The sequence below is a fragment of the Takifugu flavidus genome, chromosome 11 (genome assembly GCF_003711565.1).
Source record: "Takifugu flavidus isolate HTHZ2018 chromosome 11, ASM371156v2, whole genome shotgun sequence".
Taxonomy (NCBI): domain Eukaryota; kingdom Metazoa; phylum Chordata; class Actinopteri; order Tetraodontiformes; family Tetraodontidae; genus Takifugu; species Takifugu flavidus.
In genome coordinates, this window is record NC_079530.1 from 7,217,589 (window position 1) to 7,227,283 (window position 9,695).

The window sequence follows — 9,695 nt, forward strand, 5'->3', positions numbered from 1 at the left end:
ACACGGTGCATCTGTCTTTCCTCATCAAATGTAGCTCAGAGTGTGCTGAGGCAGACTCTTCCGATTCAATTTCCTGTTGGGTCTCATTTCATTACTAAGTCATGAACCGCTCTGTTTACGGACGCACCTTCCACAGTATGAGCGGAATAACTTGTCAAAGGGAAATAAGGGCAGTTTTTCACTGATTTTAGATGTAATTTATGCTTCCATTTTCAAGAATGACAACAAACAACACACGACAGCAGTAGCAGGAATGATCTTTTTTTTTTTTCAGCATAACAATTTTCCAGCACACTGCTGTAAAAGTTCACCCGTCATCTGCGTCTGACACATCCTTCTCTGAAAGAGCCTCAAACACAGGCAGGAGGATAAAAACACAACAACACCAGGAAAATCGATGTTACGTCATTGCATATTTAGTCCTATTAAGATTCCAGGTCCCACCCACTCCTCTGACCTTTTTCCTGTCACGATTACGGGATGATTTGTCCATTTGTGATCTGCAGCCCTCTGATCTTCAACCCTGCTGGAGTCTCAAATGCTGCAGCTGTGCAGAATGGATAGAGCCAGAATGCTTATAAGCAGACTCCTACACTCAATTCAGTACAAAGAAAACTAAATGCAAATTAACTAAAAAGAGGAAAATTTTCAACAATTATTCAATCTTCACATCTGCTCCATCCTCTTTTTTCTTTGATACCAACATGCCCCAATGTGCTTTAATCAGTCCCTCTCATCCTGTTGCAAATGAAAGGAAAAAGCGTCTCGGTGCCATTATTGGTGGGAGAAAATGAGGATAAAAAATCGGCGCCATGCGCACTTAATCTGCACGTCAAATCCAAACTGCAAACGTTATATATGAAATAAAGCCATCGTCATTATTTCACAGGAGAAAACATTAAGTGGTTTTTCCACAAACACAATGTCGTGAAATTCTCGATTTATAATGGTTTCCTTTCACAACACGCCACACCAAAACCTCCAAATGAATAAACCCAGTTGTTGTCGAAAAGCTTGTCCAATCTCCAAAAGCAAATGTGGAGAAACATTTACTTTAGATTTGGGAGATTTTCCTGATATTCACTCCCTCAAAAACAAAGGATTTGATTTTCCCCAAATCCAGCTAGGAAGGAAACCCTTCCCACCCCCTCTTATTCTACAGCAAAGCCGGATTTTAATATCTGACTTAAGTTTGCATATGTAATGCCGTGTTGTGGCCAGTTCAGATTAAATTCTGAGGCTAAGATCAGGATGGAAATATAAGCGAGCGGAGGGGAGCGTGAAGGGATAAAGAGGGAGGGAAACAAAGCTCTGACACAAACAAATCAAAAGACAGACGGGCCGCAGGACAGAGACAGGCATTATCTGAAGAGTATTAGTGTACCTCTTAGACCTGCTGACACGGCGCTGACAGCTCTTGTTATTCATGGAACCAATGAGGTTGTGTCCCACAAACAAGAAAGGTCACACAATTTATAGTTTAGAAGGGAAATATTCTCCTTTTCATTGTACAAATAAAATGTCATGGAATCATTCCATCATGGCTGGCTGTTGTCTGAGCAACAGAACTGAGGAAAATGGTGCCTGAACCTTTAAACCATGAATGAACAGATAGAATAGGAGTTATTCAGACTGTGGACCTGCAGAAAAACAAAAGTGGATGATGTGGGAAAATATACAAACCCCTGTTGTCATTGGTGATGAAATCTCGGCAACGGAAACAATCATGCAGCCATAATCTTGGAAAATGAATGTAATCAATCGCATGATTTTGGACCAGATGTTCATCAATAAATAGCCCAGTTGTCCCTCAACACTTCCAACTTCAAAAGCTAAAGCTGAGCACCAGCCCGGGCGTCACGCTGCATCATTAGTCTGGATCATCCTCCACATATTTGATGGTTGACATAGTCATTTTCTCCCAGCATGCATCTGACAGACGACAGGAAACCTTCAAGTTCAAAAGCAATCCTTGGAAGGATGTTCATGCTGATATCATGACAGGGAAAAAAATGAAATAAAACAAAAAAAGATGAATTTCCTCTGTATTGCCCATCTATCAACAATCTGATGCTCATTGTCTTCAGAGCTGGAGATATATGAGCTGTTTTACTCTTCCTGCTTAGCAACCCAGACACAAAGTCAAACCAGACAAAAGCAGAGTTCTGATGCTAATGGAGGTCAAATGGAGTTATTCTGTTGTGAATGACAATGGGAGCGCCGTCTCTGTAGTGATTAATGTTCAGCGATACAGACGTCCATTCGCAGATTTCTCCAGTTGGATCAGAATTATTCCACAGTGGTAATAAGATACAAATTTGTTGGGGGAAATAGCGCGCAAGCACATCAGTCACTTCTTCTCCAGTTTGTGTCTCACTCTTCAGTTGGCTTCATCAGGTCATGATCTTCATCACCTCCGCGTCTGACACCGTGGTCCTCAGCTGGAGCTGGCTGGAACGCCCTCTACAGGTCAGGGATCAGATGTCACTCCAAGTGGCGTCAAGCATGTCGGCTTTTTGCTCACGAATGACTGAAAAATGGAGATTGATAAGCAGATCGATGCAGCTTCGGCAGTTTGCGTCGGTCTGGACTGGTGAAAGATGAGCCGGGCCAAAAGGCAAAGCTCTGGATTTATGTTCCAGCTTCAGCTGTGGTCACCAGCTGTGGGTAATGACTGAAAGATCGAGTGGCCTTTGAAGGATGTATGAGCTGTCGCAGATATGGAGGAGGTCTAGGATTCTCCCCCTCTGACCCATCTCTGGATAAGCAGCAGAAGATGGATGGATGGATGGATTCCCATAGTTACAGTCCTGAGGAGGCAAATGTCACTGGGGGTCTGTGTGGACTCCCTGATGTGATGCAGAGGTGCACCTGAGCCCTTACAAACCAAATTCCTTGTAATTGTAATGACTAACTAAGCAGACATCCATCTATTCACATTTCTCTCACTTCATTTACTATCACCCAGAGTCTATCTCTTCTCACATCATTCCCTTTAATTAGTTATCACATTTAGTTTCATTATTCCAGTGGAGAGAGCTGTCAGGGCTGTAAATCCCTCATCCTGTTTTGGCATCAAGGAAGCTGGCACGTGCTTTTGGAGTCATAATGTGAATCTTTATTTTCTGCCATGAAAATCTAGCAGAGTGGTGCCCACAAGAGTGAAAGTGAAGTTTTCTGAATGCAGATGTCGCTGTTTATTTGTTGCGGATGACTTTGCAGCCAGGCGTTATTTTCTACTGTCCCTTTCAAGGTACAGAGAATCCAGGCCCGTTGATTTATCGGCACGGACGTGTTTGCTTTGGTGTACGTCTTCCTCACCCCAGTCTATTATATATTAGCAAGACCAATGAAATGTCAAGAGCAGACATTAAAATAAGACAAAGAGAACACAATAACTGAGTCAGCACAGCTACTCTGCGAGTCCGACTTCATAAATGTTTTCTCCGAGGAATGCAGCAATAACAAGGCTGTTTGGCTTTTACTGCTGGCAATAACTTTGAAAGCCACGACAGTCTGACACTCACCCTCTGGGGGAAAACTTTAAACCACTGGCACTGATGACAGAAATATTCAATTTATATGCATTTGTATGCAAGTTAAGAAACGAGAGGTTAGAGGGCAGGCGGAGAAAAGGGGAAGATAAGAGAATTCATTTGATCCCAGCTGTCAGGAGGACGGAAAAAGCATCCATAAACGGTGTAGTTCCTCTGGGATGGACGGAGAGGGAAAAAGTGAAGAAGCCATCCTGCTGTGGAGTCGGTTACAGTGAATTCCAGTATTCTCGAAACCTGCTTCTGTCTAATTTAAACTATTTCGTTAGATTACAACCACACACGTGCACACACACATACACGCTGTCACACCTGGGGCTCAGTAATCCTGAACATCTCTGTAATCCATTCAACATACTATAAATGTCTCTGAATCTCAAATAAATACTAAAAATATTAATTTTTGCCTTAAAAAGAGCATTGTAAATGATTCTGAATATCATAGCAAATTAAGACATCAGTGGGTTTCCCAAAGGTGGGATTTATCTTCTCGTTCAACAACAAATCCAGCCTCAACTGAACCCGTCCGCCGCTGCCCCCCGTGTGCGCATTGACAACCCGATGGATTCGATTTACGCGGCCATAAATCATCGCCACTCACTGCTGACAAATGCTACAGATGTCAACATGAGAAGGCCAGATGTCTGCATCGGTTTGATACGTGTCGTTCCGTCCAGATGGGGATCCTCCTGATGATCAAAAACAAAGATGAAATGAAAGAGTGTGTGTGTGTGTGTGTGTGTTTGTGTGTGTGGTGATTGGGAAAATGAAGTGCACACGAGGAGGAAATAAAAAGCTGGAAACCCATCAGTCAGCAATGTGTTAGACATATGAACAACATGCGTGTGTCTGTCAAGAAAAATATACGACGGCAGCCATCAGCATGTGGCCCACCAAAGAGACGGACGTTTACTCTCAATGTGCGGGTTTAGTCCAGATGCCCCTCGTTAGCTTTAGTTCCTCCGGCTGTCGTTAAAGGTCCATGAAGCTTCCATCAGCAAAAAGTCTTTTAAAATCTAATTTTAAATAATATCGTAATCCCAAAGTGATCCTTTCCTTCCAAGGTGGCTGCGCCTGACTGCCTGTGTTGTGCATATGAAGTTAAATAGCCGCTGAAAGTAGTTTTGCAGAATGGAGGCTGCTGCTTTCTGGTCTTAGATTCAGTGTCTAACTTCAACATCAGGATCTAACAGGCTGTTGGGGGTCTGAATATGTGTGAGGACGGCAGAGGCTTCCATTCCTGACTCATTTTGTAGCATTTGCAGGTGCACGCAGGAGGGGTGAGGTTGGGGTTAATTGTTTGCTCAAAATTAGGTGCAAGTTCGCGCCGAAATCTCTCCTCTAATGAACTGACGCCTTGTCTAGGCTGAGCCCTGCCTGGGAGGAGTGGAGCAGGAGCAGCGGAAGCCCTCTGCACGCCTGCCGATGGGCAACGATGTGTAATAAAGGGAAGGATAAACACGGGTGGGTTAGCCTCATCTTTTCCTGAAGATTTGCTCACCTGGTTCGGTTTGATTGACAGGTGGGTGGTCCCGTGAATTCGCTCAAAGTAGTTCCTGTGTTCACGTGAAACATGCTTTAAGCATTTAAGCCTGATTTAGGACCTTATTTCTTGCACACTTAAAATGGCTTTAATTACAGTGTGTATATATATATATACATATATATATATATATATATATATAATATATATATATATATGTGTGTGTGTGTGTGTGTGTTGTGTGTGTGTGTGTGTGTGTGTGTGTGTGTGTGTGTAGGTAGCAAATGCAGCCAGATCCCATCCATTTAATTATCTGGAAATTTATTGCTTCCTAGTTTAATAAAAAATTAGCAGCCCACACTCAAATCTATAATCAAAAGTTTATTATCTAACTTTTCTCTCATAATGGGTTGTATTGGAGCGTTACCTCTAAACACACCTTATAGTTTTGTCATTGGTGGTGTCTCCATGTGTGTAAAGGTCAGATCCATTCTTTAGGTGGAAGTCGGGTTCTAAAGCACCTTATATACAGTATTTCCAGGGCAATCTTTTTTTAAAAGGCCAGTTAGCATGCTAATGCTTCTCCTGTGTTTTAAAATCCAGTCTGCTCAGTCAAGCTTATCTGTGCCAATAAGAAATTCATGAGTGTCACGAGGATAATTATTCAGCAGGAATAATCTCCGCAGCGGAGACTTCACACAGTTAAAATTGGTTTTGTGAGACGCTGATTCCTGTGAAGGGTAGCCGGTGCCGGGGCAGCGGGTTTGTGAGGGCTCATCCAACAACTCATCCATGTGGTGGGTGTTGAGCTGGGCTTCTCTGACTGAGCTGTCAGGGAGGATGTTGTCTGAGCTGCGGGCCATCTCGGCGAACCTCTCCCACCTGCTCCGCGGAAACGGAGCACGTTCAGTGAGGGCAGCACCAGGAAGTCATTCCCAAACAGCTTGGTAACCAAGAGCATTTTGGTAACCGCGTGTTGCCTTTAGAGACAAATAATTCTTCTGTTTTCATAAATCTGACACTTTGCTCTTGCGCAAACTCTGGCGTGAATTAATGAACCTTCCAAGCCGAGCTGTGTGATTGCCAGCGGCTTCAGAGCTGCTGCATAAACATGGCTTCCCTGTTTTGCATGACGATGGTGTTGATATTAGGATGAAGACTGAGATTTAGAGCGTGTGATTAGCTGATGAATGGGAAGCACAGTTGCAGAACTAAAAGCCTCCAGCCAACTGGAAGATTCGCGATAATCACATACGCTTACCCGTTTAATATCAATACAGTCGATATGAAATTCCTCATCCGGAGACGCAAACAGAAATGATGAATTGAGGACAGAATTCTAATTATTATTAGAGTTATTAAATAAAAGACTTCAATGAATAATTCAAAGTGGGTTTTTTTTTTCTTGGAAGAAACCTTGTGATCACACACTATTCCACATATTTCCCTGATGTATGTATGTAAAGATTATGTATGCAAAGATTACAGTGTTTGGGTAGTTCCAATAAACAGAGTCAATTTATAAATTATAATGCTTTTAAGTCTAAACTATAACAGGTCAAAGCAGGAACAACACAGTAAAACTGTTTATTTAGTTATACGCTTGATTTCTTTAGGTCAATTCGAGGGTGGGGAAGAGCAACAACATACGTGCATGATTCTGTATTTTTAAACACATTTGCAGATTAGCTGCAATAAAATAAAATGCTCCAAAATGAAATGACAGCACTTTTGAAACTTCTAATTGAGATTCTAATCTGGAAAGCTTTTTTTTTTTTTAGGGATTAAAAGATAAACGTTTCCAGAGAATTATAGGAAGACACGAAGAATATTTCGGGAAAAGTCATGGATTACAGGGTTTATCTTACATCTCCACATATCTATGCACAGACATCATCAGTCCAACTGAAGGAACCCTCTCAAATCAAGTCTTATTATGCAAAAGACAGATGATTTCATTTCCAACCATATTGTCTGCTGAGGTAGTGAAGTAATCACACTCACTGTGGGGTGTAAGAGACGAGAAAAGCAGCGGTGAGGAACCCCCAAACCTTCAGAAGTGAGGTATAAATTTTAATTAGCCAACAATGACGACTGTGGATAATATGTTCTAATTAGGCAGCAATCAACACAGGAAATATTAAATGATTAGATTAGCTATTCCTGACAGTTGAAAGAGCTATATGTTTTAATTAGCCGGCATTGGAAGGCAGAGGATATATGTTTTAATTAGCAAAGTCTCCTGTGGCATCAAGGCCTTGGGGCTTAAATATTAGGTTGAGTGTTAATCAAACCAGCAAAAATGAGACTAATTGTTTTCTCACAGAATCTCTCCTGTGGTTGACAGAAATAATCCTTCTGCATCTTTTTCCCCTCCAGTGCTTCCATAGTCAGGTACAGCGAGCATTGGCTGGCCTACTTCTACCTGCTCCCAAGTGACCCACAGGCTTCGGCAGGTAGAACACACGGAACGGCTCCATTCTGCTGGAAAAAAAATCGAGTTTGTTTCTCTGACAGTTTCCCCAAGATATCAAGATGATTCCTGCAACTTTCAACCATTTGCACAGTGGGTGAATTATTTAGCCATGGACCTCCTTACAAAACAAAATGTTTTAAAGGAAGATAATCGGAAAAAGAGGAAGCACTGGTTTAGTTGATAGCATTGTTTGAAACAGAGACCACACGCTATCACTGAAGGGACCTTCCAGGTCTTATCACACTAACCTTAAACATTTACATGGACCTGTGACATTAAAGTGCCCTAAACTCATGTCCATCCTCTCCTTTGATGCACCTTTAGCCTGTGGAAGCTAATTTCTTCTTATGCTGTTAGCTTAATCACATCCTGTTTATAATATCCTGTCAATGGTATATGTTACGCTGCAAGGAGACGGTTATTAGCTAAAATCACATTGTTTACCTCCAAATAAATTGTACAATTGTTCCTTTTATATGTTTTAAGCTCCTGAAGTTTCTTTTCAAACCATGCTCTTGTGTAGCAAAGTATGTTCACGTCTAAATCTGTGTCTCTGAGTCAACGTGCCACCTTTCCGCAGGGTTGTGTTGTTGTTTTTGCGTAGGCACGCTCTGTGGGCACGTTTGTTTGTCTGTAGGAAAAATCACTGCCTTGAAAAACACACAGAAATAACATTTCATATTTTCTGCTCCACTACTTTGTTCTTGAAAATGTTGGATTCCTGCAGCTGAAGAGAAGTGTTTTTTTAGATGTATGGGATTTTTAGGCATGTTCAGAAGTGACATAAATTGAACAACGGCCCCTGAATGCATCGTCAGCAGTGTTATTTATCATTTACGGATGGGTGCAAGTAACAGTTCTAAACGAAACTGAAAGTCGTGAAAGATAATTAGGTTATTGGAACGATTAACTGTCGAGTCACCGACATTTCATTAGATTTTTGAAGAATGCTTTTTTGCAGTCTACCAACATGTAACTAAATAATCTGATGGTAATGCGAGCGGCAGAGCTCAGCTGGTTATCAGAACTTTTACAAAGAACTTTATCTTTTTTTTGAATGAATGATTGAATGAATGAACAGAATGATTTTTTTTAATGATTCAAATGGCTCCATGTCATCACTTTTAATTTAAAAAATAAAAATTCCTGGAATGCTACAGATGCTGTTGTGCAGGATATGAACTGTCTATACTCATGCAAAAGTGAAACTATTCTTTTACACACACACACACACACACAAGTGAGATTGGTGCGGATGAGAAAAGGTGGCACAGCTCTAACCATCCCAACGAACCCCAATCCTCCAAACCCCCAGTCCTTTGAAGTTGTGAGGACCAGTCAAAATATCCTCACTTCCTGAAAATTTCCTCACTTTGCAAGTAGAATGCAGATTTGGGTACTCATATAGCAAGTACAAGAACACACACACACACACACACACACACACACACACACACACACACACAGCTGACACCACCTGTCATCTCCTTTCCTGTGGCGCCCTAGTTTATCTTGAAGGAGCCTATTGTTTGGTCATACATGGTTGCCCTTTAACAGGTAGCATTGTTGGGGCGATGGGTTTCAGAGCACACACAGGCACGCACACGCACATACCTCTCTGCTCAAAGTAATATCTTCTCTTCAGCCATATGGCAGGTTTATGGTCTGCTGTGGCATCTGAGAGGGAGAAAATGAAGAAATTACAGTAACATGGCTGAAGAACATGTGCAGCCAGGAGGATAGACAGATAAGGGCATAAAGAGAAGCTGGGCAGATGAGGGAAAGAGAAATGAGATGGAATTTAAAAAAAATCTATTTAGCCCCACTTGCAAAAATCCAATACCTGCTCTGATTGAATATCAGCTCCACCTCGCCACGTCCACGTTTTCATCTTTCACAGACATCTGAGGGCGATATCGCTCACAAATGTCCCACTGCTATCAAAGTTTTTTTTTCAGTTCTGCTTCAGTCAGCATGTGGTTTGTCTGTGTTGTATCACTGAGCTTTAGCTCTTTAAAGGTTACATTCAAACTCAGCTATTGATGGTTTAAAAAGAGAGAGAGAGAGAGATGGAATCACTGTTTCTGAGGTTGACCCCTGACCTGTGCTGGGAGTGAGGCCCGTTTCTGCCCGTTTCTGTTCTTCTGAATAGTTTCAGAAGAACGAGGTGCCAGAAGCACCA